We start from the raw sequence: 25,466 nt of genomic DNA on the forward strand, positions 1-25,466 counted from the left end.
GCTCGAAACACTTTCGTAAGAGCGGCTACAGGCAGAGCTTGTCCTAGTGTGATCTCTGGAGATTTCTGTCGAAAAGACGCGGCTGAACCATGACACAGTTCCATTGATTTCCTCGCGCATAAGTGGCGTGTCACCATTCCGAAGAAGCGCCTCTTTTAAAAGTAGAAACATGCTCACTTAGCCCCTGAAGAAACCTTATAGAGGCTTAAGCATGTGTCGCTCTCCTCAGCTTAGGTGCGGCCAGACCACCTGAGACGTGCTCAGCAAGGCTCGGTTAGTGATTTTATACTCGGTTCGACGTGTCCAAGCAAACAAGCAAGCAAGCAAGCAGAGCAAAGCACAATAAAGCAAAGCAAGCAAGCATCGAAGCTCTTCATATGCGGCATCTCGTTTAATCCTAGCTAAGCAATTAAAATGAAAGCGTTCGACGTTGATTTCGGATGCAAATTTATGACAGAAATGAATTCCAACCGAGTTTTTGCAAAAAAACACCGCAACCTTACTCGGTTTCTTCATCAAGTTGTGGCAGCGGGCGAGTTGCAGCTAGCTTGGCTTTTAAACACACATATAGTTGGCAACTACTTCACTGAACCTAAACTGCAAATCTAGGAAGGGCGAACGTTTCCGAGGCAGCGATTAATATTTTCTGGCATCTGCTGAACGCGCCAGGAGTGAAGCGTATTTGTGCGCGTATTTGGCTTGGTTTCCAGCGCACCATGATTGCGTCACTATCTTGTGGTCGCATGCCTCGCAGTGCTTGGCCACTGCGCTTCGCTAATTTTGACACCAACTTTGTGCTCCTTCATCGTTTCCTTGAAATACTTTCTTGCCGCAACCTGCAACGCCGGGTACTGAGAACGGGATTTTTGGACACAGTGCTTTGGGCCTTTTCTTTAGGATGATGCTCTTCCGGGCGAGCCAGGAGGCGTCCGGTGGTGGTAATTGACTTGAGTATTGTTCGCACCCCTTACTTTCCGAGAATACGAGCCGAGGTTGTGCTGGCACCTTTTACGCATGGTCTGCATCGCGTCTTTGACGTTGGCGTATGCTTGTGCTAGGCATAGAATTTTTTGCTTGTGTCTTTTTTGGTTTCAGGCGATACGTGGAATGAGCAAACTGTAGTATCCTTTTCTTCGGTGGTCAGTAAAAAAAAATAGTCGCCGTATTCGCTTTTACAACGACACGGAAAGCTGCGATCTGCCCTCAACGCAGCGCCGGATCCGCATCGGCAGCTTCTCCAGTCCTCAAAGTGACGTCACGACCTCTCTTGACCAATCACGGGCGGCGGCGCGCCGCGCGGCGTGCCCCGGGGCACAGGCCGCATATTTCGGCTAAAAAAGGCAATTCGCGCTTGTTTTTGCCTTATTTGGATGCGATATTCCAGTATACAGCATAAAAAACTATAGGATGCCGCTGCCAGCCCAATTTTCAGAAAAAGTGCTTCAGTCTCCCTTTAAGTGATGAAGATAACCTTATCGTTCAAACAATGAACGGTAATGTCACAAGTATCATTACGGAGTGCGCCTGAAGGAGAGTCATACTCCTGAAGAGGAGTACAAAGGGGAAGTATGAAAGCGTCTAACCATACGGACCGAATAGAACTGGCGGAGCAATCAGAGTTATTAAATAAGCGCAAGGTAGCCGACATAATAATAAAGAAAATTTAATAAGGAGAAGGTCGAGAGTGCTCTAAAAGAATGGAGGTCGTCTAAAAGCAGTGAAGAGGATACTAGACATAGGTAAAAACCAGATGCCAGCGCTAAGAGACAAAGATGGGAATGTCACTAGCAATATAGATAAGAAGCTAATAGCTTCACAAATCTACACAAATCTATACAGTAGCCAACGCAATCAGAACGTTAATGAAAGAGGCAGTAGCCCACAGCAATGGACATCCCTTGAGTGGCGAAAAAGGAAGTAAAGAAAGACTTAAGAGCAATGCAAAGGGGAAAAGCAGCTGATGAGGATCAGGTAACAGCACATCTCTTGAAGGACGGAGGGGAGATTGTGCTAGAAAAACTAGCGACCCCGCATACGAAATACCTTATGGCCTCGAGCGTACCAGAAGCTTGGAAGAAAGCTAAAATTATCTTAATTCATAAGAAAATAGACGTGAAGGAGTTGAAAAATTACTGATCGATCAGATTATTTTCTGTAGCCTACAGGGTATTTACAAATGTAATCGCAAATAGAATCATGTCACCCTTAGACTTCAATCAACCATTTGATCAGGCACGCTTTCGTAAAGGATACTCGACGATAGACCATATTCACACTCTCCAACAGGTGACAGAGAATTGCGCAAAATGTAACGTATACCCCTATATATAGCGTTCATTGCTTGCGAGAAAGCATTTGACTTTGTGGAAACCTCTACAGTCATGAAGGCATTGCAGAATCAGGGTGTACAAGAGTGTTATGTGAATACAGTCTAGCCCGTTTATAACGAACCCACTTATAGCGAAATAGCGGTTATAACGAAGGGATTTCAATTTCCCATTCCCATTTTTGCATTTTCAATACATTTTGGGTCCGGTTTTAACGAAGTAAATAAGAGCGCGTCAGCGGATATAACGAAGAGATTTAATACCAATCAACACATTTTTGCGTCCTTGAGGCGATTTTTTCCGCGAAAATAATAGCAAAATTCGGCTGACGGCGTCCTTTCGTGGCGTCGTCTGCTCTCCTGCGGAGCGAAAGGTTGCTTCACTGCATCGCATGGGACGCTGGTCTCGTGTTGCGCCGTCCTTGTACGGCGTCACGGCGTAGAGCGGTAGAGCACGCCGCGCAGGGGAAAAATGTAAAAAAGAACAGAGACGATTTTTTTTTTTTCGATGACGTTGCAGGGAGCGGCCGTCTTGGCCAATCGCGGTTCTCTATTTCTCCCAGGCAGTCGGCGCCACGGCTGGACTGCAGTCTGCAGGAGGTGTGGCAGCGCGTGCTTTGTTTTATGTCGGTGCCGCGGTGCGCAAGGCAGGGAGAAAGCGCTGCAGCATTGTGCATGTTGGAAGCGTGGCTCATTTTTATCGTTATCGCGGATCGTTGTATGCTGTTTATAAGGACAGAGTTATTCGACTTGATCTAGCTGGTGAACGGACAAATGAGCGCAGTGTCGCACTGTTCTAGGTTGGGAGCACGGTGAACGCTACCGAGATCGCGCGTGACGCCACTGTCACTTGTTTTCTGCCCGCATTGACGCCCGCATTGACGCCATCACGGTTTCCTGTCTTGTTCCGCTTCTTTTTCGTGACCGCTTCGCCTCAGCGGACCTACTTAGCTGTCCCCTTTCTCGGAACTGACTCCATTTCTCTGCAATGTCGAGCCTCGCGAGCCCCAGCACTTCGACGGGGAAGAGAAAGGTGATGTCTTTGAAGACGAAGTGCGCCATTTTGGATGAAGTGCGTCGAAACGTCAAAAAGAGTGCTATCGCACGGAAGTTTGACATTGCACAGTCCACGCTCTCAACAATAATCAGGAATGGTAGCAAGATCGACGCCGTTCTCGACGCCGACGTTGGCAGCAGTGACCGAAAGAGGATCCGATGCGCCACTTACGGCGACGTAGAAGCCGCGCTTTACCAGTGGTTCGTGGACGCGCGATCGAAGAACATCCCGCTCAGTGGACCCATCATTCTGGCGAAGGCCAAGGTCTTGGGCTTCGCTCTCGGGCATGAAGACTTCCAGCCAGGAAATGGGTGGCTCCAGAGATTCAAGGACAGGCACAACATCACATGTAAAAACATCGTCGGGGAGGCCGCGTCCGTTGACCAGGAGTCGCTCCAGCAGTGGATGGCCAAGCACCGCGATCGTATCCTTGCGTATTCCGACAAGGACATCTACAATGCAGATGAAACTGGACTATTCTTCCAACTGCTGCCATCAAATACTCTCGCGGCCAAGACAGACAAGTGCGTGGGAGGAAAAGACAGCAAAAACCGTGTTACCGTGCTAATCTGCGCGAACATGGATGGTTCTGATAAGCGAGACCTGTTGGTCATTGGAAAGGCAAAAAAACCACGCGGTTTCGCCAAGGTGCTGTCTATGCCAATGACGTATGTGAACAATAAGAAGGCATGGATGACGCGAGACATTTTTGGCAAGTGGCTTGCCGACTTCGACAAGGAGATGGTCCGTAAGAAGCGCAAGGTGCTGATGTTGCTTGACAACTGCAGTGCGCATCACGTCAACGCGCACTTGAGCGCTGTAGAGGTTTTGTTCCTGCCCCCAAACACTACCGCCAAGCTGCAGCCTATGGACCAGGGGGTTATTGCCAACTTTAAGGTCCACTACCGGCGCCGCGTGATCGAGCGCCTCCTAATTGATGTTCACACTGCCGACAACGTGGTCGGCATGAAGGTGCCTTTGGTAAAGACGATTTTCTTCGCAAGCGGAGCCTGGAGGGATGTGAAGCACCTGACCATCGCCCATTGCTTCGAGAAAGCCGGCTTCTGCCGAAGCAGCAGCGCGGAGGCGGCGCCTGCTGAGGACGAAGCTACCGCGATTGACGTCGCTGCAACCGCTGATGCTGCCGCCGCGACGGCCTGCTTGGAGCAGCTTTGGGATTCCGCTAGCGACTTGAACCTTGTGCCTGCGGGTCTAAGCCACATGGACTTCGTTTTCGCCGACGAAGACCTTGTTGCCACCGAGGACTTCACGACTGAAGAAGTTGCCGGGAGTGTCATGGAAGAGACCTTGGCGGAGAGCGCCTCCGACAGCGAATGCGACGATGCTAGTTGTGCCCCTAAGCCGGTCACCTCCGCAGCGGCCATCGCAGCTGTTGACACGCTACGGATGTACCTTGGAAGTCCGGAGTTCGAACAGATCTTTGGTTCGCAGTTGGATGGTATGGAAGCCGCAATCCTGAAGTCCGCACTCGCGAAACGTGTTCAGGGGACGCTGGACGACTTCTTTCAGCGGCAATAAATCGGTATGCCGATGTTTGCATTTTTTTTTCGTAGTCCGCATATAACGAAATAGCGGATATAGCGAAGTGATTTCCGATTCCCGCCGACTTCGTTATAACCGGGCTAGACTGTATATTAGAAGATATTTATAACGACTGCACAGCTACTATAATTCTTCATAAAGTCAGCAATAAACTTCCGCTAAGGAAGAGCGTCACGCGCGATCAGACATGATCTCGTCAATGCTATTCAAGGAGGTGTTCTATGCTATGCTAGGAGGTGTTCCGAGGCCTGCATTGGGAACAGTTGGGAATAAGAGTTTATGTGGAATACCCAAGTAATCGGCGATTCGCTGATGACATCGCCTTGGTTAGTCACTCAGGTCATGAACTGCAAAGCATGATCAATGAGTTTGACTGGCAGAGCAGAACGGTAGGTCTTAAAATTAAGATGCAGAAAACCAAAGTAATGTTCGACAGTCTAGCAAGGGAACAGCAGCTCACAATTGTTAGTGAGCTGCAGGAAATGGTAAAGGAGTACGTCTACTTAGGGAAGGTAGTGGCCTCTGATCCGGATCATGAGAGGGAAATAACTAGAACAATAAGAATGGAGTGGAGCGCATATGGCAGATTCTCTCAGATCATAAATGGCAGTTTGCCAGTATCCCTCAAGAGCGAGGTATACAACAGCTGCATCTTACCGGTACTCACCTATGAGGCACAAACGTGGAGGCTAACTTCAGCTTAAGTTAAGCACAACGCATACTAATCGAAATCAAGAGGAAAAGTGGGCTTGGGCAGGGCACGTAATGCATAAGGAAGATAACCGCAGGTCCTTAAGGGTAACGGAATGGATTCCAAGAGAAGGCAAGCGTAGCAGGGTGCGGCGGAAGGTTAGGTGGGCTGATGAGAATTAGAAGTTTGCGGACATACGGTGGCCGCAGCTGACAAAGGACAGGGTTTTTTGGAGATACATGGGAGAGGCCTTTGCTCTGCAGTGGGCGTAGTCAGGCTGATGATGGCGATGACATCTCTTTTTGTCGGGAGCGCTCATTGCGCCGTCAAGCGGGCAACATTTTCGACGCCAACTTTCGCGATATTCAAGGATTCAAATCTATACAGGCTGTAGGTAAGGCATGCCAAGTGTTTTTGCACTAGCATTTAAAATAGCGACGTAATCGACGATTGAATTTTGCGCTTCTCCTGAGTGCACCGGAGGAGTGCAGAAAAACTCAGCGTGACGTCACGGAAGGTATGATTTCAAACTGCCGCTGTCGTCAGCCACACCCTGCCCTGACTCGTTAGACGCTGCCAAACAACTCTCGGCAGGGTTTGCCTTCGGTGGCGCTGGTTTTTTCCTTCAAAGCAGGCGTTTGTGCGTTGGAAATGTACCGATACCTTCGATGACGTCATCATGCGCCCCCCACTTGTCGTTGTGCGCTGCGGAGAAGCTTGAACGGCGTCCGGATTTTTATCGGCCATTACTTCACTATTTCAAGCGCTAGTCCAAAAAGACTTCGCATGCTTTACCTGCAAGTTTCACACATTCGACCCTCTTAAACTCGTTCATTTCTAAAACCTAAGCAGTTTCCCTTTAAGGGAACTGCGCCACCAGTATACAAATTTAATGCATCAAACGCACACAAAGTAGTTCAAGAAAAATTGAATTAATTTGCGGAATAGTACTGAAATGGCATCACACTTTATTAGTTTCAATTTGTAATGTATTTTAATTGCCTCTGCATGATTTTATTAGATTTATTAGTAATGTAGTTTCGTTTACTTCCTTTACAAAATAAATTTTGTCATTTATGGAGCCGGGCTCTGTCTAGACCCGTGGAATAGTGACCTATATGGCACCCCTGCCTGCCGAGACTGGCTCCCCGATGTTCAGACTGACCCGCCGTAATCAGGGAACGTTCACGAGGCGTGAGAAATTGGTGAGAGGAGAGCCAACACTTTGCCTCTCAGGTTCTGCGTGAAGACTGAACAGTTCACAGTTGTGGCAGACGATTCCTTCTCTTGCGCTTGCAGAAATTTCCTTACGAGGATGCCGATAAATTGTTGACAGGCCTAGGGACGGTGGCGAATCTAAAACTGGACAGAGGAAAGTAGACATAAACGTCCTGAAGGGCAAGCACAAGGCCTGCGCAGCCTAGGTCACCTAATCAATTGCACACAAAGCTAAGGCAGCTTCCGCTTTACCGTGTCTAGATCAATGTCAATTTTCAGCACGAGCTCTGCGTAGTTGGGAAGCTTCAAAAAGCTGTTGTGCTGAAAACGGCTCGTGGTGTGGGTGCGAACATCAAACTCAGTGAGTGCCTCATTATATGAAGGTGATCGCTCGAGCGGCGACCGAGGCAGGGAGCAGCGCCATGCTACGTCATCACCTTTCGTGGCGAAGGGAACATCAGAGTAGCGTCTATCTCTTTTCGCTGTTCTTTGAGCTGCTGTCACTCCCTTATAGCAAGTCCCAAATTTCGTTGTTTTTCTTTCGCGTCAGCAGACAGATTCGCACGTGTCGTAATCTTGTGTATACTGTTAGACCGGTCGCAATCAATTGGAAGTTAATTGTGCGAGCGTCAACCTATGCTAGAAAAAGCCGCCTTGCGCGGCATTTTCATTGCTGTGCTTCAGTGCTTCATTGAACAGCCAAAGGGCGAGGGAAGCTATCATAATTCTGCATTTGTGTGGTAAAAATGTGCCACGCGAAGACTTAAAGATTCGTCAGCCTTCGTGAGATAACCTTCATATCATCGGCCACGATAGGAGGCAACGACGCTATCATGATTTCCATGATAGAGAACAAACACAGAAGAAAGGTGGCGAGGTAGTCATAGGGGTGACGGTTGTAGCCCGAAAGAACCTACGAGGGAAAGAAGGCAACGCTGTCTTTATGGTTGCAGTTCCGGTATCGGCCGCTATGCAACTTGAAAGGTCGATGCTCGCGCGATCACCTTCAAATTGATCGCGACTGTACTGCAGAAAGACGATTCGCTACTGTCTCGTAGACCATTGCTTACTGCACATGAATTTTTGCGAGGTTATCAGCTGTCGTTGTGCCAAGGAACATGCTGAAAGTGCTGTCAGTTTCACTTGTGGCACTGGAAACTTATCTGGGATGGCTGCGCTGCGCGTGGTGACGCTGCGAAAAGTGAGAGCGTTACCAAGGGCTTACGTGCCCCGCGGTTTATGTGAGAGCGCGACATGACGCTGGACTTCGTGGGTAGAGGCCTTGAGCCTGACCGGGCGCACGTCGTCCGCTGTCGCAACGGGACGCAACAGTACACCAGAGTACAAGACAAGAAGGTACTTTAATACGCTCGCACTTAGTAGCAGCAAGCAGAACTCACTTTGTACGCTGTAAACAGACAAAGAAAAACTCCTCAAGCAGCTAAACTTAACAGCGGAACATTTTCGTTAGGGAGCCTTCGCAGGGCGACAAATTGTCGCCAGAAGGACTCGCAATCACAAGTGACACAAAGAGAAGGGGACAACCTGAAACAGCGCACAACTTGCATTCTTATTCATATGTGTTTTTCTGTGACCTCGTTGAGTAAAAACTATAACATGCGTTCGCTGAATCTTACTTCATTTTCACTCACCAAACTCACTTCCCTGGAAACAGTTTTCGAACTGGACAACCCATCTTTACGACAGAGCAGACGAACCAGCACTTGTAACGCGCACCATCTGCTTCGTGCGCCCGCAATTCGTAAGAAAAAAAAAAAAGCGCGTTGGTGTAAACACCCTCGGTCGTGAAGGCAGGGAAACATTCGGGTAGGCATCACACGGTTAGACACACCGGCATTGCTGTTCTTCTGGGACAGCGGACCATAACGCGTTTTGGTCAACCAACTACTTAAGCTCTCGTTCGGCTCACACCTGCTACTTAAATTTGGCGCATTTATGTTTGCGACCGTACTGTAACAATCTAAAAACATACGACGGCAGATTGGTCAAAAAGAAACAAAAAAAAGAAGACTATCAGCTGTAACGTGAAGTTCAACATCGAAGTCATTTGGTACTGAAAACAAGGAATACAGCAGACGAATTACTTTGCGGTTATGAAACCACCAGGCGCGGTGCATGTATTATGACAGACGACAAACCATATCCCAAATCATAAATGGGGAATTACGTTACAACATTTGCCAGCATGGTTCGCAAGGTGAGTTCCCTTGTTTGCGCAGAACCCTAACGGTAGCGTTGGTAGCCTCATAATCAAGTCTGACGCAACCAGTGAAGCCCTATTTGAAAAGTTTCACAACCCGAAGCCACAGCTAATCACTACCGAAAACAATCATGAACAATAGGTCGCTTATACTACTGAGCAAGGTAATCAGTCACAACCGCTTCTTCCTGGTCGGAGAGCTCGTGAAACGTTGGGGCACGTAACCTGCAAATAGGAGTGCCACCGGTGTTTTATTGAAGAGAGACCAAAGCGGAGCGCAACAGAGAACACTCAATGCTTGAAATCTTCAGGAAATAATTCGACTCGTCTCGCAATTTTCGAGCAGACGCCATCCGAATTGAAGCTTTACCCGCCAATGACCGAGTGAATTACTGCGAAGCGTGTTATTGTTCTTGGCACGAATGAGCGAAGCGGCGCATGCACCTCGTACGTACGATTTCGCGTGTTGTGCACGGCACTGTGACGAGCTTCTTTCTCGGGGATGCGGATGATGAGGAGAACGTCTCATAAATTTTCTTCGCGCTCATGCCACTGCTGCGCCTCGAGCTACGCCTTTTGCTCGGGATATATGCAAATACGAAGAGGCGTGCCTCGGCGCCAACTGTGCGACGAGGACGACAGTAACGACGACCCTGATCCAGATGCGCAGTGCAGCAACAGCAGACTGCGCTGCGCTTACCCCTGCGTTCATCCCAGCCAAGAGGAGGTAAGAAGTAACGCAAAGGGAACACGTGGTATGAGGCGGCTTTCGTTAATTCCTAGTCAAGGCAGTTGCTAGGGCGACTTGCTCTCAACCGGCTCGAGTTGCATGGTTGCTCACGAGCTCGCAGTCTCTCTTCCCTAGCGGCTAAGCTGCAACCCACAACGACCACACTCTTTTGCGCTGGGAAGAGGACTGAAAGACTGTTAACATGTGTTAGTAGCCTAAACGTAAAAAGAGTGAGGTTTCAGGAAGCAACAATTTGCTCTCACAAGCTGCGCTTCGTTTGATAGGCTGTACGCAAGAAAAATATGTGTACCCGCGCACTTTTTTTAGCTGCCTGACACGTTCCCTAATGGTGCGTTTCTTAAGCGTAACATGCACCTAGTTCCAGAAATGAGGCAGAAATGACCGTTGCTGATTTTTTTAACGCCGTGAGGCGAGTTCTAGAGATCAATCCTGGTGATGACAGATCTCTTTGTAGCGGCAATGAACTCAGCGGGCTTCGTGAAAGTGTTGTGTGCCAGTGAGTAAACAAACAGGCGTCTCAATTGCCGCTAAGCCAAAAGAGATTTCTGCGCTATTAATTCTTCCAGCCACATAGTATCTGTCTTTGTAACTTCTTCTTTGTGACACAAAAATAACAAATAATCGCTTTCGCGTTCTTGAAGAGACAACGTGCGAGTGTAGAGACGTTGCAGAAAAGTACTAAACCGCGCAGACGAGGAAAAGATTTCCAGACGCGTGGAAAAAAAAAAGCAAAAGTGAACGAGCTTTCGTTGCAGTAGTTTGCATTGGGTTCGTCTGCCATAGCTACTCTTGGACACCTTTCTGCAACCTTCTTCGTTAGCACAACCATCCTTTGGCGCCTGCAAAACCGCCAAATGGCGTCTTCACAACTTTTCCGTCGCCTGCTCAGAAGCGTCACAGTGTTCGGTGGACGAATTTCTGTCTTTTTCTTTGTATATTTCTGACGAGCGCGAGTGGCTGCCATCGCCAATCTTCTTTTCTCTGGTTCTTCTTTTTTTTTTTTGTTTCACCTTTTCGCAAAGACCTTAAATCCAATTGGGGCTATTCGCTACGAATGAGAAGGCGAGCGGCTAGAATGCCAAAACCCGGACGCATCTTCTACCGCCCAACGTTAGGGCATCGAGCCCCAACGGAAAGGAAAGGCTACGGGGCAATGCTATGCTCCGTTCAGCGGAATTCCTATGGAGGACATCGCTATGGTTTCAATACAGGCGCCTTCGTACAGGCCGGAGCAGTTGGGTATGATCTTTTTTAAAAATGTTAGTACATTGTTCTGGGAAGCTTCTCGTTAGAGATTATTGCCTCACGACGCTACATGGAGTTTCGAAAGAACTACTGCGCCGAGCTACGTCAGGAGAGCGGTTGATCAACGAGAAGATTAGCTTTTGAAAATGAGTCGAGTTGGAAAGCTAGAAAATGGGGCATGGACTCGCTAACCTGCAAGACGACTACGGTAACTAGCTTAAGACTTTCCTTGAGTAGTACGTACCGGCATAAACCTCCGAAGGAGCGGAACGCCAGCGCGACCTGTTAACGGTGTCCGCCCTAGTATGTAAAACTAGTTATAGTTAGCACTTAAGAGTTGTTCATTTTAGCCGCTCGGTGAATGTGATGGGTGTTCTGCTACAAGACGACGATTTCACGGAGGCTCGTTTTCCATCTCGGAGAATCCTGCACACTGAATTCGGTTTGCTCTCGAGGGTACCCATGTCGCGAAAGGCGTCCCTGCGCTTCGAGATTTCCTTGTCGTTTACCACGGCCAAAGGAACTTGCAGATTCAGCGTGCTTGATTCCCTCCAGACGGAGTGATCGTAGCGTGGAACCGAAATTACTCAAGAACTTCTCGCCCGCGACGAGACAGAGAAGGGGTTTTCTTTTTGCGTCACCGCTATCGCCTACAGAGCTGGAGATATTTATGCGATGAGTTAACCGGAATACGTTTGAGCAGATATACCTTCGCAGTCGTGGATCGTTTCCACTACGGTTCTCGATCACTGCCTACGTGAAGCCTACACGAGAAAATACGTGGCAACGGGCTGGGAAAAACGAGAGCGCGAAATGGAGTCGCACAACCTTCGTCGCTGCGTGGGCTTTGCCGGTTGGAAGGACCGTTGTGCAGACTCGAGTGTGTCTCGTCCACTCGAGCCGAGTTAAGGCTCTCAGAAGGACGCAGAGTGAATGAGAAGAAGAACCGAGAGGACGATTGTTGTTGCGCACGGCGGACACCGTCGGAACAGATAGAAAAAATACGCTCGCACGCGGCGGAGGTCAAAATTGGACGTGAATGCGCGCATAACCCTCCTCCCCCGCACGTCGTGCTGATGAAGCCTCGCCTTCCTGTTCAGAGTGCTCGCAAGCTTGAGTACGGCTTTACATAGAGTATCATTGCTGTCGCAGATTTACGTTTCGTATCTACCACGGGCGTGGTTCTATGGAGAGGAGGGGAGGTAACAACCCGGAACAGAGCGAAGGAAGCGAACGGCTCACACACATCACACAACCAGTCCAACTGTCAACAACAACACATCTTGGGGCCAGTGTGCATGTATGCGAGTGTCATTAGAGGCTCCGACGGGGGGGCTCGGCTGTCGCTGACCAGATGCGGTCACTGCGCCGGCTCCGGCAAGGCTTGAGGGGTTCTTTCCGCAAGGGACTGCTGGAGACGGTTCATTTGGGTGGGGGTTACCTTTTGGAGCTGGATTTAGAATTCAGACTGCTTGTGGCAGCTAACTGAGACAAGGTTTCGCTCACTCCTCAAGGGCCATTTTCTTGCCATCGCTTTGGTGCCTTGGGCGCAATCTTTCTTCGACGGATGAAGGATCCTGAGTCCATACAGGATTCCAAATGGTTTAGGTCGAAGTGGTGCAACGCTGTGGCGCACTCTTTGTTTCTCACTCAAGTTTCCTTCTAACTGTCTGTCAGCTGATATGCTGCCATGTGCCAAGCACTTAGAAGCGGTGGCTAACCTAGGCATGTTTTTTGCTAATATCAAATAACGTTGCTTTTATTGCAAGTAATCGGCTTAGCTTGCCTTGCATGGGTAACAATGAGTACGCCTTTTCGAACTTAAGGTTACCAGAAATTTTAGCTCTTAGAAGGTTAAAGATGGTCTTACACATCTTTACCAAACGCCTCAGCATTCATCATGAGACTCTAACTGACTCAAATAGCTGCCCTAATCAAGGGCCCTTCATACAACTCTGCCTTTAATGGGTTCACCTAGGTGACACCACGCATTTTGGTTTTTGCACAAGTCGCAGTATATCCTAGTTTGCAAAACATTTTTTTTTTCGGATTATATGACGGATTATATGAAGTCTCTGCCGAAAATTTACTTTAGGAGAAAAAACAGCGTTAGGAGAATAAAATTTTAAAAACAGCGTGGCAAAAGGAAACGACGAGAAGATACTAGCCACGCAACTTCTCTTTTGTGCCATCGTGTAATCGTGCTTTTTAATATGCTAGTGTTTACGGCATCCAGTTTGAAACAAACTAATTGCCAGTCTAAGAGAGCAGATAATTAAAAAAAACCTCAGACCATATCGAAGATCCATTAATCTATGCTGTCTTCATTCTTTCCGCGAGCAAAGTTATGGAATTTGTCCCCGGATGATGCAGTGTCTATGCCCACTTTTTGCTCTGCTGTACAGAGCATCACATGAATCGGTTTCGGCCGTACTTCTACCGCACTGATTTACGTTCTGTCCATCAAATTTTAGGACTGGATAGTTTATGCGTTATACTGAATTTGTATTGCTTGTCTTCCCCTTAAAGCTACGCAAACAGTTGCTTTGATTGCTTTTGTTGTAACTGATCTCATGGTTTTCTTCGCGCCTTTATTTTTCCTTGGCGTTTGTAAGTGACCTTTATGCACGGTTATGCTACGATCGCGCCCGATCGGCGCTGCACGTACTCGAAATAAATAAATAAATAAATAAATAAATAAATAAATAAATAAATAAATAAATAAATAAAAGTAGAATCAGCTGTTTGCGTAAGCGTACATTTTCTGGATGGCGGCGCCAAGGTTGGTAGGGGCCAATGGCATCAATCGTTGAAAAGACCCGAAGCCATAATGAGCGTTTCAAGGTCATTTTAGCACACACTTGCGGGGAGCCGGACGCCTTGCCGTAGTCCGGCGAACTGAACGCACATGCCAGCGCGTCTGCCATTGGGCACGCCTCGACTAAGGCCGCCGGGCGCAATCCCTCTGCCGGAGCTATGTTGAGAGGGGGGGAGATGGAAGCGCCGGTAAGAACTGAACGGTGGCTCTGGGACAAGGTTGCTTTCATAGGGAGCCATAAACGGAACATATGGAGAAGCAACAAGGCGGCGCTCAAAAGACGGGAGAGATGGCTGGACACTGGAAGATGGATAGAGAGATAGAGAAAGAGGGTTCCTGGAGAGATTATCGGCTGGGGCCCCGTCACTCGAAAGACCCACTTAGGATCAACAAACGGCGGCCGTGTATGACGGATAAAGGTTTTGGCGCTACGGGCCGTATTTTCTTAGTTCGATATTATGTATATTTATATATTTATATATATATTTATATATGTATAGTTGTATGTGTGTGTATATATATATAATATCATATGTATGTGTGGCATACTTAAAGAGTACTGTACAGGTGGAATTTGAAGATCACTGTCTCTTTGTCCGTCGGTCGTCGCCGCACACACACACGCACGTCCCGGAGCACTGGCATCCGGCGTCCTCTGGTGGCGGCGGCGTGCGGGCAGCCCTCGTTGTCAGGGAGACGGCGGCACCCCGAGGCGGCGCAGAGCCGGAAGTCCCCGACCCCGCGCGCTCTTGTGCATGGCCGCCGCCAATACTCCGAGTCGATGGCCCTGCTGCCGCGCTCACATTCATGGTGGCGACAAATTCGAAAATCAGCCTCACGGCACCTTGTAATTTCTTCCCCACCAGGTCCTACCTTTGCTCAAGTTTTTTGCGCGGAACGCCAAGTTCAAATTTAAGCAAGTTGCGTTCATTCAAGCAGCACCGTCAAGCTGACCTACGACACATTTCGTGGGGAACGGTCTTAACGTAATCGTAAATAATTCTCATGCGTTTCATTTTCACTAAGCGGCGTTAGTATGAGTGAGGGGTACTCAAAAATGCTGCTGACAAATTACTCAGCTTTTCGGTGTTTTATTGCCTATCGTCCGCCGGAATAGAGCTCAAAGGATCACGGATGAGCATCGCAACGTCCCGTAAAACAGGGTCCTCAGGACAAAGAAAGGATCTCTCGCGTATTTCGAATCACGCCACCTATCGCGGAATCTCAGAATTGCCGCACAATTTGAGCGGAGCTTGACTTTGGCGCAAGGGAAAGACAACACCGACACAGAAGCGCAGAGCCTTCTTAGTCTTTTTCGGCCTGCAGCATCTAAGGCGAGTGACTGCTCTGACCGTGCGTGGTTTAACGGATATGTGTTCGTGGGGCTGGTGAAGTCGCGCGCGCTGGGCACCCGAGGCACCCGCGCACTGCCAGAAATTCGGGCTAGCTGGCACTGTCGAAATCAAATGGGACTCAGAGGAGCTACAGACAACTCAGAAAGACAACCCTTTCACCTGCCTACCCTCTTTCTGTGCTGCTCTGCTTGTTCGATTTTATATTCGGATCCGCAGATTCTATGACAAGGTTTGTTTGACCCGAAAACATTCTTCTCTTTCTTTGCACATAACACCGTATACTTTTTGTCACTACAAACAGCCTACCATTAAAAATGGTAAAATGACTGTGCTCAGCTACCGACAAGCCTGCATTATTAGCTCGTCACACGGTGCCGTCGCCCTGCCGTGCTTGGTACCGTGCAACCACTTGCAGGTTTCTTTCCGAAAGTGTGCCGCACGCGCCCATCGGCCGCTGCAGCACACAAGCCTTGCCAGAGTTGCCGCGATCCTTGCGACCGCATTTCGAGTGGCTTTAGCTGAGCCCTGCACAAGAGCGCACGCACTTCGTCCCGTGCTTGCGCGCATGCGGGTTCCGGCCCTGCGTTGCCAGGGAGGCGGTCGTGCGAAGGCGTTGCTTCCTTCCTTGGGTTCCCGCCGGAGGCCTGGACGGCAAACCGAGGCGCTGTCGGCGGCGGAGGCGGCGCGGCGGGAAGCGCCGGGAAGCGGAAGTGATCGCCAGCAGCACTTGGAGGAAGTAGGCGCGGGTGGCACTTCCGGGCTGGGCGCGGAGGGAGGCGCCGCTGTTGGCCGCAACTGGAGAGAAGTAGTAGCGCGGCACCTCGCACTCCGCCCCGAGAAAACTGCGCTTTCTTTCGCCAGGAGAGCACGGCACGCAACGCGGCAGGTGACTCGACGCACGTTTACACAAAGTTTGAGCGATTTCGAGCGTCCTTAACAACGAGAATTGTTTCCAATTAGTTTCTCTGCGTTTGGTGGACAGCAGTGATTAACAATCTATTAACACAAGTAAAACGAGAAGAGAAAGCCGCAGAATGGGACACTGCTCAAATTTCTGCAGCGTGGCTACATGGAGCCACGAGCAAATAAACCCGCGTGACCACCAGCGTCGTCACCAGCGCAAGTGCTCTCGAGGCTAAGAAATGCGGACCCGCGGAAGCCACTCGCTTCTCCTCGGCTGCGGCTTGACCCGCAGTCGCAGCCATCTGACGTCACCGCTTGGCCCAGAGAAAGATGAACGGCGACGACGGCGAACAACTAGCAAACAAGTTCTCCTCCCTGCCGGGGCTGTGCAGCGGCGCTGCGATCGCCGAGTGAAGGCGCCGTCGTCGAGGCGGTGGCGCGACGATCGGCCAACACGGCTGCTGGCGCCACGGCCTCTTGGCGATGCGAGCGCCACCTCTGGCGCGCCCTTGGCAGGCCTGCTGGCATGGCTTGGCGGAGGGGCGCTGACGCCGGCTCGGTGGCTCCCTCTAGCGCAGGGTCCGCTGGCTCGAGCCCTGCGCGGTCGGAGAGGAGGAAAATTAAGAGACGAGGCTTCCCTGGTCTCTTGTGCCACGCGTGCATTGATACCATCAAGACACTCCTGGAGTACAATAGTTACTAGAGTGTAAAGAATAAGCGATGAGGAAATCCGCCATTGCCGGCCCCAGCCGTGGGTATTTACGCGCCATATCAAGCACTGCCGCTAGCCTCCCAACTTTTAAATTTTGCTCCCTTGTGGGCTCCAAACACCGCTAAAACCAACCTGAATGATCCACACGCCCTGAAAAATATGTAAATAAGCTTAAACATATTTATTTTATTCATTTTCATTTCCAAATACTGTAGGCAGCAGTACTGCCGAACCAGGAGAAGGTTAGGACAGATGTGCTGACAATGAGGACACAAAAGCATTTACATCGGTACAGTCAACCACCGACAGTGGCAGACTATTCCACTCTTCAATTGTGAGCGAAAAAAAAAAAGATTTCTGGAACTGCTTAGTCCTCGGAAAGTACGGGCGAATAACATTCGAGTGGTTAATTCTAGATGACCTGTGTTGCGCAGGCGAAATATAAGCTTCGCGCTGCAAGCTATACTTTCGTGATAGTTTAAATGAAGCAGTTTTAGTCTCCCATTATTTCGACGTACACGAAGGGGCTCTAGATTCAGCCGCTGCAGCATATCGGCAACAGAAGGAGAGAATCGGTAAGAGGATATAAATATTTGCAAAGAAATGCATAAAGAAGACCCTGTCGTCTCGGGACAAATAAATCATTGAACGCAAAGCAGGCCGGGAATTGAACCAAAGAACTCGGCGTACCGAAAGCGGGTTCCTTGCCATCCCGCTGCATTACTTTTTTTTTTCTCTGATGGCACACTGACACCCATTAATGTACTTTAACGGCATATACATACAGAATATTCGGAAAGCAGCCAGCTACTCCGCTGTGCAGTTCTGGATTAACAGAAAAGAGAACTATACACAAATAACGCAGCCAGAACAGTGGCAAGGAGAAAACAACAAGACATGAACAACGGCAACCAATATATTAGAAAGACGTATTCGTCATAGATGTCCGCCAGCCGCAGCACCATTTGAGCAAAATGAGCTTTTGAGAAAACGACAGGTGCAGTCTTGCGGTCTGACACGCGCGTTCCCGCAGTCTGTGTAGTTCATCTGGAAAAATAATAAATCTAAGGTTCGTAATCATGCTGAGTAGCTGAAGGGTATTACGCGCGGTGGGTATTTAAAACAGGGCCTTTCTTCCCCGTCCTTTGTGGCACGTCCAAAAACCATCAAATCAGTTTTCCATGGCTTCTATGTTACACAAATGTCAATTAACAAAAGACAGAAAAATATTTTTTTTCTGACGAGGCATGTTTAGGTCCAGCTTCGGTGTGTAGTTTGAAGAAAGCACTTTTGTGCAAAGTGAAATCGGTATTTTACGCAGTCGAGGGAAACATATCGCGCCTGTTCTTATAAATTCTTCACGATGCTTTCGTCAGCTAGTTGGCTCGGAAGCATAATGATTCATGAAGTGTGCAGCGCGATTGGACATTGGAGAAGCAACGATAAACAGCAACGAAGGAACAGTAAGTTTTATTTTGCAACGCCACATATGAATAAACCGATTACGCAAAGGGGTATTAGAACACACACGATGAGCACAAACGAACGAATGCTAGGGAAAAAAAAGACTACACAGTTTAGGCTTCCTCTACAAGTGACATCTCCTTGTGTGACAGTGCAGTGGAAACAGTGGTAGAGAGATGGCAGGTAGATGGGTTTCTTGTGAACACAAAGCGAACAAGGGAGGGGGAAGCCTCAGGCAGGCAACCTCCCTGAGGCTTCCCCCTCCCTTGTTCGCTTTGTGAGTGCAGTGGAAAGGGTGCTGAAGCTGGAATGCGCCACCTTTTTATTCTTCCAGGCTTGAAATGCAACCAGCGTGGTGTCACCAAGCCCGGAGTGAACTTTTATCTTCCTTTTTTCCCCGTCGCAGTACCCACAGTGGATGCCGAGGTGGTCAGATATTGCTTCGAAATTTTGCAACAATTATCTTTTGACCTTTTGTTAAGACAGCGACCGGCCGGTCTGCCCACCGCTAGACAGCGGAAAAAAATAGGCAACAGACCGAGCACAGCCCGACCGCATTGATGTATATCCGAGATCTAAAGCGTTTCTGTTTTTTCCTTACGCACAGTCTTACAAAATGGAAACTTGTGGCGTCGCAGAAAAAATACCGACCGGAAAATCCTCGGTTATAAGCCACAGTGCAGACGCCACGAAGGCTTAGTGGTTAGGGCATTCGGCTGCTGATCCCAAGGAATCTGGAATGAATCAAGGCCACAGTGCGATGCAGGCGAGAAGCAAACGCGCCCGTGCGTTGTGCGATGCCAGTGAGAACCCGGCGTCGTCGAAATTAAACCGGGGCCAACAATTACGACATCCATGACAGCTTGTGAACAGCATCAGGACAATAAGTCCCACGTTCATGCTAAACATGTTTGACAGGAAGTTAACTTTTTTCCTGCGAAATATCTACAGCGGAAGATCAGATTTACTGCTTTTAACGCGGTATATTTCCGTTCCCGGGAGCGTCGTGCTTGAGCGAGAGACTATGGCCTTGTAGCACCAGGTCTTTGCGCGATGCCCGTTCTCCTCACCCGTTCCATCTCTCCTTCCTCTTTCTCTACTACACTGCCTCTTTCCTTTCCCCCAGTGCAGTGTAGCGGCACTGGAACACCCTTCCGGTTAGGTTTCCTGTTTCCTGACTTGCTTACGCTCTCACAATGCGTTCCTTTTCAGTTTTGATGCTCGGAGAGCCATGGCTATTTTGATGCATCTGCCGCATTGCCAATGAAGTGCCGCTAGAATTTAAACGGCCGTGGTTTGCACGGCGCCATTAACTATACCAGGGACAATGATGTGCCGAAGTAAGACGTGCATAGAGTATACAGCAGTGTAACATGGCATCTCGTCTGGATACAGCGCCGCACAAAAGGACGAATACTGCTGTCGTCCCTTGTCTTCTCCAGCGTGTTTCCGCTTCCGGAATAAGTAATCACTCTGAATTTACCTCTGCCATCCTATTGCCTTTCATTTTGAGATAAATTCATTTGTGTTCCATACCAAGTATTGTTCCATTGAAGATCACTTGAAAGTCAGCGCCATCGTGTGTTTCGTCATTGTCTTGTGTGCTTTTCTGCTTCCAGATATGTTCAACCAAGTAGCTTATTCACCTCCGCTAATAATAAAGCATCCTTATAAAAATAGTGTAACTGAATTTTGCATTTTGCGAATCGCCGCTCCTACGTCTGCACACGCAGAACCATCTCCCAGAGACTGAATTTATTTACAAGGGTAATGCACCATTACGGCAAGGATGCTCCGACAACAAGCTGGCTGCCAGTCTCCCAACCACTCGTCACGCAGGGACGCAATGCCACCCTTTGCACAGCTGCTCATCGCTCTCAGCGAAGAGCGCGGCTTTGAAATGCAATTCGTGCGTGTGGATAATGGCAATAAGGCCCACCGTCTCCTTCTGGAGGGATGACATTCTTCGATTTTTAGCCCAGTTGGAAGTCAGGAAAGGTGTGAGACAGTGAGACCTTCCTATCGTCATCACCGACCCGGAATAAGTTCCCGCCACACCAGGCGCATGCGTTGCTCGATTCCACGAAAGCAGACTTCTAGAGCAAACTTGATGCTGGGACTTGGTGCCCGGAACTCAAGTTAAACCGGAAGGATTTTCATCCTTCATGTAATGAAAACTGTATCAACAAATGGTATTACTAGCATTCTCATTGGAATCTTTCGTGTTTATCATTGCTCGTTAAGCTGTTGATATCTATTGTACTAGCCATTTTGTGTCACGTTTCATCTACGTTAGCTGATATCTTATACTTGTCTGCTAGATTGTAGGTGGCTTGCCGTCACGATGCTGTCTTGTCAATCTGAAAGGGGTCGGGACACCGTCAAGTTGCTTTGTAGTTTTTATTACCCAGTATTTCTCCTTTAAAGAGGAAATAAAAGAACAAAAGTTAATTGATTTATCATTGATTTACTGATAACCCAACGAACGCAGCCTTCAATCTTCAGTCTTCAATAAATACTTCGTCCACCATTACAAGGGCTATTCGGGTGGTGCCCGGAGCACGCCCATGGCTCAACGGAAATGTTTCGTGCCCAGAAGCGCATTGAAAGGCTCGGGTTTCACGTTTACTTCAGGGAAGTAAAACTGATCCGCCGATTCACTTTCGGTCCCCGTGTGCCCGCGGTGCTCGCCCCAGCCCAAGAAAAGAGGGAAACGCCAGTGCTAGTCTCTGAGTTTTCAGAGCACACGCATTACGGCGGAGCTATCGCGAAAGCTCAACGCGGCTCGTACGACATGCACGCTAGAACACGGCTCATTAATTCGCGTTGATTATGAATTCCCGGATTGTTCTGCGGCTCATGGTTTGAACAGAAAACCGGTCACTGCAAGTGGCAAGCGAAAATTGAGGGCAACGTTATTCAATCCGCCATCCAAGCGAAACCGTTCCCTGCATAGAGGTTTGTCGCGTTTTCGCGCTTCTTTTATGCGCGGTGTAGTACAGAGCGAAATAACTCCTCTGCTCAAGATATTTAAGTGGAAATGACAAAGAGCTAGAAACGAGAAAACCCAATACTTATAATAAAGAACCCTCCTCCTTCCCGAGTGCGTCCCCTAAAAAAAACAAAAAACAAAGAAGGAGCCGAATGTACGCGAAGCGATCTTAGTCAGCAGCTACTCTGCAGGCGCGTGTAATTTCCCCTCTCCTTTCTGCACCCGGCGAGTGAGCAGACGTATTCCGACGCAGTGAGCGGTGGCGTGCCGCTGGCCATCGTTCTAATTGCTCGGGGCTGGAAGGAGGGGAGAGGGAGGGGAGAGGGAGGGAGGAGAGCGGAGCGTGGCCGGGCGAATGACTGAGTCAATCTCCTCCATCATTAGCGCTGGCCGAGCGAACAGCGGCGCTGCAAATGAAAAGAGCCACGGAAAGTGTGAGCCGACCTTCCGCGAGGCGCGCACACACAGAACGCGGCGTAAAACTCGAACAGAGAAGTTCCATCGCGACGGGAATGTCAACACGAAGGCTGCCTGCAGACGTGTCGTGCTTAGGTGTCACACACGGCGCAGAAAGACGCGCCGGGAAAAAAAAATTGAAGCACTGCAGAATTTAAAAGAATAACAACGCAGGAGAAGGCGAACAAATTAAACACAGGAGTCACCACCACCGGCCGATTTCGCATGTGAAGTGCACTGTGTCGAAAAACTTCAACTACGGATCCCAGAGGCTATGCTGCACCTCCATTCGCTTCAAAACAGCGATCACTGAGCCCTTTTCGGTAAAGACGTCACGAGTTTCAATTGAGTGGCACGATAATTTTAAAATGCATATTCTTAGCAAGAGATGCCTCCTTTTGCTGTTGGCCAAACATCAAAACATCAACGTAGTCAGAAAGTTTTGTTTACTGTTGCTCATTGGGGTTTAACGTCCCAAAGCGACTCAGGCTATGAGGGACGCCGTAGTGAAGGGCTCCGGAAATTTCGACCACCTGGGGTTCTTTAATGTGCACTGACATCGCAGAGCACACGGGCCTCTAGAATTTCGCCTTCATCGAAATTCAGCCGCCACGGCCGTGATCGAACCCGCGTCTTTCGGGTCAGCAGCCGAGCGCCGGAACCACTGAGCCACCGCGGCGGGGCAGTAGTCAGAAAGGGCCATAGCATTAGTTTTTTACAGAAAGCAAAATTGAATGGCGTTGTCTTCATCGCCATCAACAGGCTGACCACGCCCACTGCGAGACCAATGTCTCTCGAATATCTCTCCAGTTAACCCCGTATTATCCCCGCAGACTTCTTAATCTTAGTGTCCGTGTAAGACGACGCTGCCTTTGCTGTGCCGCGATGCGTTAATTGTCTTGGCTGCGAAACATTATCCCAACATTGGGATGCACAGTGCAAACACTGATTAGGGAAGCTCTGCAATTAGTATTACCTGTGTTAATCTGTTCTTCTGGAATATTTGATCAAACAGCACAATTACATGCCTACAGCCTGCAGTGTATTTAAATACATCCTGTCCCCTTTATCGCTTCTTGTTCTGCAACGTGCTGCCGACGTGCCAACGCCACAGCTGTGCACTTTGAAGTTTGCTTAGCCAAAAACACTGCAGCAATGCGGCAAAGCACGCTTTACAGAACATTCAACAGAAGGGTTTTCGGCTGGAAATAAGCATATCTATTCAATTAACAAAACGAAACGACTGGTCTAAAACGCAGCTTCAGGATACAGAGGAAAAGAAAATCTGCCAACAAACGTATAGTATACCAGTCGCTGCTTTCTCATTGCAGACGAGAAATTTTCACGAATGGGTTTGTTTCGTTGCTTGATATTTCTTGAAGACCTAGTGCGAGGCCGAAAAGTTCAGTCATGTGCTCTTGTTAACATGGCGTTGTAACTCTAGCGGGCCTTCTCGTGCGCCCCAGTACAAAAGGGAGTTATGTCGATGTCATTGGATTTGCTACAAATCATCTTCGGAGGCGAGTCTCAATTGTTCTCCCTTCCGAAACGCCAGACGAGATTTTCCCGAGCGTAACGTTTTGCGTCTTGCGACGCCTTCTGGCTTCTCTTCCAACAATGAGGAGAACTCTTCTCATAGACCCAGTATTCTTCTTCCTTGTCTTCTTCCATCGATGGTGGTGGTGAAAAGCATTTATTTAGTAATTTACAGAGAGGTGCTCGGGGAGAGGCCCCTAATGGGTCCCACCCCTTACAATACTACGCGGAGTCCCTCATTCCGGGATCCCGTTGGTCGAGACCGCTACACAAGTCCGCCGAACCAGGGCCTGTTGGGTCGATAGTTCTTGGCAGCTGAGCAGGGCCGCTTCCCAGTCCTCTCGGGTAGGGGAATGGGTGATAGGGGGGAGAGAAGGATTTTTTCTGCATGCCAATACCATGTGGAAGGTGTCGGCCACCTCCCCACGGAATGAGCAGCGGCCGTCAAAAGAAGGATTAAAGTGCTTGAGAACCGCCGGGAACAGCAGGGTGTTTGTAAAGAGCCTGAGGAGAATTCGTTCGCCAGCTTTACCCAGTCCTTTCATAGGAACTGGGTATCGCCGGTGTTCGGCACGATAGTGCTCAGTAATTTCTTTAAAAGAAAGGAGAGGGCTGTGATCTGAGTTAAGCTCCTCCCAAGGGACGCCTGGTACCCGGTGAGTGAGTGCGCGGGCTGCCTCATGGGCGGCTTCGTTACCTGGCATGCCTTGGTGGCCGGGGACCCATATGATTGAGCGATGAGTTGGATCGCAGTCGCGAGTACTGCGGTGTAAAATTTGGTGAGCGAGTGGAGTGATCCAACCGAACTCAAAGTTACGATGCGGCAGACATCTTTTTTCTTTTCGTCCATCCTGCGCCTGTGTCACTTGGATGCGTTTCTTGGTTCTATGCGCTTCTTATTTACCGTCCACCCAACGCTTCACAATGCTCGTTGTAGACTACTGGTTACGGGAAGTTGAAATGTCTTCTAGAAGCAAGGAAAAATGCGTTGCGACGGTAGCCGAGCCGTTTAAAGCGAGCGGCACACAAGCTTCAAATTGCGTCCTCAAATCGTGTAGTCTTCAAACAACGGTGTGATGTCAAAGTGTTTCTCGTACGTATTATTAAGCATGAAATGCTTTTAGCCCCCGTTGTCGGCAGTGTGGTGACGTCACGCCGAGAACGAGAGCCATCATCCGGGCACTGAAATCCAGATATCCGGGCACTGAAATCCAGTCATCCGGGCACTGAAATCCAGTCATCCGGGCACTGAATTCCAGTCATCCGGGCACTGAAATCCAGTCATCCGGGCACTGAAATCCAGTCATCCGGGCACTGAAATCCACTCATCCGGGCACTGAATTCCAGTCATCCGGGCTCTGAAACGAGAACATCCGGGTACCGTACGAGACTTAGCGAGATTTAACGAGACTCCGTAAGCCCTCCTACGCGACCGGCATGCAAGCGCTGGTTGGTCTCCAAACGAGACAAAAAATAACTGCTGCCAGTGCCTTCTCAATGTTTATCAAGATATCAGTGGAGCTGTGGGTTTGATAACGCACGGAATTATAATTTCCGATTTCTAATAACGCGTGCAAAAACCACATAAATTGCATGTTGCACTTCGTTGTCGTACGTGATCCGGGGGAGAAGCGCTGCGTTCAAAGGGCAAGGCATCGTGCCGAACGGGTGGTGGCGTTCCTCCCTTCCTTTACGGTGCGGTTCGGGTGTCCACCGAGATGGCAGAGAATTACTGCGCCATTTTCTTTCCTCAAAAAACCTTGCGTTCAAATGACAAGGCATCGCGCTGAACGGGTGGTGGCGTTCCTCCCTTCCTGTACGGTGCGGTTCGGGTGTCCACCGAGATGACATTAGGCCCGTAAACATTTCATGCTTACTCTACTCTCGTTTACGGGAGAGGCAGAGATTTTTTTTAGGGAGTTTTCTAATAGTGCGGGCGGACGGACGAACGCAATTCGTGGGCAAGGAGACGCGAAGGCGTAGACGTTAAATTTATTCCTGCTTTAAATGGTCGTTGTTCGTCCGTGGCTACGCACTAGGGCTAGTGAGGTCGAACATGTGTATAGTGTTCTAGAAGGGGGAACTGGGCTCACTGCCGTATCCCTGCGCCGCTTCGCCTTGGCGCACCCCGCGTCGACTTCCCTGATGCCCGCCAGGG

The 25,466-nt window shown here is 49.2% G+C and overlaps 1 protein-coding gene across 3 annotated transcripts in view; it reads right to left on the reverse strand.

Moving 5' to 3' along the window:
• Window positions 1–8,197: 8,197 nt before the first annotated feature.
• Window positions 8,198–25,466, reverse strand: part of Sh (Potassium voltage-gated channel protein Shaker) — a 354,522-nt gene continuing 337,253 nt past the window's right edge. For all 3 annotated transcript variants that reach the window (XM_089557877.1, XM_089557872.1, XM_089557867.1), the window contains exon 6: window positions 8,198–16,744. The gene's annotated coding sequence lies outside the window, so the exon portion shown is untranslated. The remainder of the gene's footprint in view (window positions 16,745–25,466) is intronic.

Source organism: Amblyomma mixtum, chromosome 1 (genome assembly GCF_055824585.1).
Source record: "Amblyomma mixtum isolate Tamu chromosome 1, ASM5582458v1, whole genome shotgun sequence".
In the NCBI taxonomy this organism is placed as follows: Eukaryota; Metazoa; Arthropoda; class Arachnida; order Ixodida; family Ixodidae; genus Amblyomma; species Amblyomma mixtum.